The sequence below is a fragment of the Moschus berezovskii genome, chromosome 3 (assembly GCF_049115385.1).
Source record: "Moschus berezovskii isolate FMDL1 chromosome 3, NW_MosBer_1.0, whole genome shotgun sequence".
In the NCBI taxonomy this organism is placed as follows: domain Eukaryota; kingdom Metazoa; phylum Chordata; class Mammalia; order Artiodactyla; family Moschidae; genus Moschus; species Moschus berezovskii.
The window spans coordinates 105,420,148-105,425,566 of record NC_142462.1 but is presented as its reverse complement, the minus strand read 5'-3'; the positions used below and the strand labels follow the sequence as shown (position 1 = coordinate 105,425,566).

Below are 5,419 nucleotides of genomic sequence, written 5' to 3'. Positions count from 1 at the left end.
TTGTATAAAATTCAACAGGCAAAACTAATCTCTGGTGGTAAAGTCAGAACAGTGGTTACTTCTGGTATGGATGGTGATGGTATGGACTAAGAAGGAGCATGAAGGAAGAAGCTTCTGGGGTCAGGTCATGCTCTGTGTTCTGCCCCTGGTGGTTGTCACAAAGGTGGAAACATGAAAAACTTCACTGAGCGGTCTACCTAAGGTGTGTGCTGCTGCTGCTGCTGCTAAGTCACTTCAGTCGTGTCCGACTCTGTGTGACCCCATACGGAAGCCCACCAGGCTCCCCCATCCCTGGGATTCTCCAGGCAAGAACACTGGAGTGGGTTGTGCACATCCCTATAAATATGTTATAAGCTCCATGTGCTTCCCAGGTGCTTCAGCGGGAAAGAATTCTCCTGCCAATGCAGGAAATGTAAGAAATGTGGGTTCAGCCTCTTTTTCAGCTACCTCGAAGCTGCTGGTTCCGTCTGCTGCTGACCCAGAGCTAGAGAAGACGCAGGGCCGCCACCGCCCCCAGAAAACCCAGTTAGAGGCTTTGCTTCTGTGAACGAAAAGAAGGGACAGCTGTGAGCATGTTGGCCCTGAACTGGAACCCCTTCAGTGTATGGAGGACTGGCCTCAATCATGGCGGAGTGCTGTACCTTTCCAATTGATTTAACCAAGATATGACTCCAGATTCAAGGCCAGAAGAACAATGCAAACTTTAAAGAAATCAGGTATGGAGGAATGTTGCATGTATTAGTGAGGATAGGCAGAGAGGAAGGCCTGAAAGCTCTGTATTCGGGGATTGCCCCAGCGATGTTACACCAGGCTTCCTATGGCACCATCAAGATAGGCACCCACCAGAGCTTGAAGTGGTTATTTGTCAAGTGTCCAGAAGATGAAACCCTTCTGATAAATGTGGTCTGTGGGATTCTCTGGAGTCATATCCTCAAGCATTGCTAGTCCAACGGATGTTTTGAAGATATGGATGCGAGCTTAAAGCAGCACCCTGCAAGGAGGAATGATAGGCAACTTCATTAACATTTACCAGCAAGAGGGAAAGAGAGAACTCTGGAAGGGCATATCCCTTACCGTTCAGAGGGCTGCTATTGTGGGCGTCGTGGAGTTGCCGGTCTACGACCTCACTAAGAAGCATCTGATTCTCTCAGGCTTGATGGGAGACACCATGTATACCCATTTCCTCTCAAGCTTCACCTGTGGGCTGGCGGGAGCCCTGGCCTCAAATCCTGTCAATGTGGGGAGAACATGTACGATGCATCAGAGAGTCCTCTGCGATGACAAATGCCCTGGCTACAAAGATAGCCTGGATTGCTTGTTACAGACATGGAAGAATGAAGGGGTTTTTGCTCTATATAAAGGGTTTTGGCTAAACTGGTTGGGAGTTGGTCCTTGAAATCTTATTTTCTTTGTGACATATGAGCAGTTGAAGAAACTGGATTTGTGACAAGTCAAGACCGCCTGAGACATCCACTGAAAATGCTCACTTCTGAAACAGTGAAGCTTCCTGTCTTCCCCACTGCTTCTCACTGCTTGGCCCACCGCAGATCGAGGTGTGAGCAACAGGTGAGGACAAAGTTAGCTCAGGTCACTGGGTCCTGGCATCGGACGCTCTGCACCAAACGTTTAACTGTAACATCCAGACACCAGTCCTTACCATTCAAGTGCCCTTCAACATCAAAGATAACAGGAAATGCATGTTTCTTGCTAAAGAAAAATTGCTTAAAGATCAGGAACTGTGGACCGTTTCCTTCAGGAGAAGACTAACTCCTGGTGCATCTCAGTTCATAGCCAAGACTCCCAGACTGTTCTAAAGAAGCTCTTTGGAACCATGGGATAGAACCTCTGAGATGGTGTTACTGTTCCTGAACTTTTGGGGGAGCTTTGGCTTCATGTCCGCTAAAGAAACTCACACATGGAGACCTGGTGTATCCCAAGTTTAAATAAGGCAGGATAGAGATCCCTGGAACATTGCACTGCTTTGTAATTTGTTATTTTGGCAGGATTCTTTCACTTTATAAGTGACTGTTAAGCCTTTGACCACTCGATCTTTGTGAGGACTTGTTACAAAGTATTACTATCTAAACTCATGATGGTGTGAGAGGCTGGCTTGGAAGGTAGCAAAGTCTGTGTTGTGGGGGGTGTGCTTAAGCAACTTGGGTTCTGTCCTAGGTAATGGCAGTACTGCTACTGCTACTGCTGATAAGTCACTTCAGTCGTGTCCGACTCTGTGCGACCCCATAGACGGCAGCCCACCAGTCTCCCCCTTCCCTGGGATTCTCCAGGCAAGAACACCAGAGTGGGTTCCTTCTCCAATGCGTGAAAGTGAAAAGTGAAATCGCTCAGTCGCGTCCGACTAGTAGCAACCCCATGGACTGTAGCCCTAGTACTGGGTTAGCCAAAAAGTTTGTTCAGATTGTAAAAGCTTAGGAAAAATCCGAACAAACTCTTTGGCCAAGTCAATAATTTGCTCTATGATATTAACAAAGTTTCTATCTCCCAATCTGTAAAATGGGGATAATGACATCTATTGATACTGTCAGGTGAAGAAAACAGTAGCTCCTACCGCTATACTTGTAGGATAAGTGTCTTTACATCATGGTGTCGTACAGCCATAATTCCAGAATAAATAGATCCTGTGTATGAAGAGTCATTTTATCATGGACTTCTCCCAAGCAAGGTCCTGTGATAAAACTCTCATGAAAGAAAGAGGCTAACATTATATTGTGTTTCCCTTAGTGAAATGTGGCAAGTGAACCGAAGAGTTGATTTTTCCAGATTTCCCGGGTTTTACTTTAGTTCTGATCACGTTCATTAAAATATTTTCTGTCTTGGACTTCCCTATCAGTTTGGATGGAAAATACCTGCTTGAAATTTGAAAAGCAATATTTTTGTATACCTAGATTCTGAAAAGAGGTATAAAATAGCTTCTTTCTTTTCTTTCAAAGACAGGATATCATTCTTCTTTCTCGTCTTCATCTTACTCTTTGCAAAATAGAAAGTGACTCTGAGAGAGTCCCAGGACCTTAATACTTCTAGAAGACATCCCTAGGAAAGAAAATGTATTTAACATTCACTTGGGTAACTGAACTGGGTAACTTTGGCTCTATCCTTAGAGTATGCTTAGTCACTCAGTCGTGTCCGACTCTTAGCCACCCCATGGACTGTAGCCCACCAGGCTCCTCTGTCCATGGGATTCTCCAGGCAAGAATACTGGAGTGGGTTGCCGTTTCCTTCTCCAGGTGATCTCCCTGACCCAGGGATCGAACCCATGTCTCTTGTGTCTCCTGTGTTGGCAGGCAGTTTCTTGACCACTGAGCCACCTGGGAAGCCCTATGAGAGTAACATTAAATACCTATTCATTGGGGCTCCAGGATAGTCACCTTTGCGGTATATGAATGTTCCCAGTCTGTCCAGCCCCTGGACTGCTTCCTCCTTTGAAGCAGAATAGAAGGCACACAGATTTTTCTGGGGGATTGGGCAATTTTCCTCCTGGTCTCCCTCACCTTGCCTTCTTTATTAATGCTGACTTTGAAAATAAGATTTTGTGAAGCAGGATTTCCATTCCGAAAGTAAGAGCTAACTAAGGCAGTAACAGAGGAGGTCAGAGGTGTTGATTGCTTCAAGACTCAGATGGAAGTCTAGTTCTCGCTCACCAGTTCCAGATGTGACACTAGAGAGCTGAGCCCTTTCAGGCCTCATCCCTCATATTGAACCATATCTTTAGAGAAGAGACTTCTCTTCTTACCAGAATATTCCATTGATGTAAGGGCTTTCTATAGAAAGGCTTTCACTTTTGAGTTCCTTGAGTTTAAAGGATGACTTTTTATGAGCCACTCTTTGTTTTTTCCCTTAAGGTAGAAAACATTGTAAGTGTACATATAATTCCTGAAACAGTAGAAGTGAGTTCATTTTGAAGACCATGAAAAGACTGAATGTCATACAATATTCATTATATAAGTTTATTCAAGTATGTACATGTTCATACCAGGAAGAAAAAACCAAACCTCCTTGTAAAAGGTTAGCACATTTTTAAGACAAAAATGTTGTATTTCTTCAGTGCAGACTTATTAAATACCTTATAGAGAGAGTCTTAACTTATTTTGATTTTTTTTTTTCCTGTTTCCTGAAAGAGTAATGCAGTTGTTGAAGCTTCTAACCAAGAAAGAATTTGAAGGACTGGGAGACTTGGTCCCTTTGTCTTCAGGGCTGTGACTATAAGTTTCCTCCCATCTCCTTGGTTATTGTTAAATGTAGCAAAGGGATTTTTAGCTTTTATAACCCAAATAAAGAAAGTGGATTTTTTTGTTTGCTTGTGGATTTGTGTAATCATTGATGACTAAGTGTTGGCTGATTGTGATATGAAGAACAGCTTCTGTTTTCTGTGTTTATTCATGCACCAGAAATAGTGTATATTATTACATAAAAACTATAAAAGTTTTCATAAGCCTTTATATTTTGAGCTCTTTATTTAAACATTGCTGGAAAATGTGGCATAAACCTTGTTTCATTATTTAATAAACTGTAGTAATATATAATCGGAGAAGGCAATGGCAAGCCACTCCAGTAATATTGCCTAGAAAATCCCATGGATGGAGGAGCCTGGTAGGCTGCAGTCCGGGGATTGCTAAGGGTCGGACACGACTGAGCGACTTCACTTTCACTTTTCACTTTCACACATTGGAGAAGGAAATGGCAACCCACTCCAGTGTTCTTGCCTGGAGAATCCCAGGGACGGAGGAGCCTGGTGGGCTTCCGTCTATGGGGTCACACAGAGTCGGACACGACTGAAGTGACTTAGCAGCAGCAGCAGCAGTAATATATAATAACCAAAAAAAAGGAAATGCAGGCTTGATCCCTGGGTTGGGAAGATCCCCTGGAGGAGGGCATGGCAACCCACTCCAGTATTTATACCCAGGAAACCCCAAGGATAGAGGAGCCACGGGGTCACAAAGAGTCGAGGACAACAAAAACCAACAAGCTCCATAAAAAATAAATGAACGCAGATCAAATACAATGAAAGCATTGGACTAGATGATAGTTAAGGTTTTTCCAACCTTGCAGGGTCTCTTCATACATTTTCTCTTTGCCTCTTTGCTTCACTTTCTCAAGCTCCCCTACTCTAAAAGCTTCAACTATCACTCCACCTTGGGAGCCCAAGCATTTGCAACTCTCTAGCAGAGCTCAGTCAAGTTCATTCCATCAGGATGTACATGTCCTGCATCTTACCCACAACACAACTTATCCAAAACAAAACACAGCCTCATCCTCCCCCTCAGCGCTCTCCAAAGCAGGCATCAAGCAGGTTCACACTGAAGAGGAAATTTTAAAATTTTACATCACCTCCTTCTCCTTCTGCCTCTGTAGCTCGACTTGCCCCTTACAAAGTCTAGATCACATAGGTCGCGTAGTCTCAGGA

At 43.9% G+C, this 5,419-nt stretch overlaps 1 pseudogene; it reads left to right on the top strand.

Moving 5' to 3' along the window:
- The first annotated feature begins 572 nt into the window (after positions 1 to 572).
- Positions 573 to 1,447, top strand: LOC129552113 (kidney mitochondrial carrier protein 1 pseudogene; annotated as a pseudogene).
- Positions 1,448 to 5,419: the final 3,972 nt, after the last annotated feature.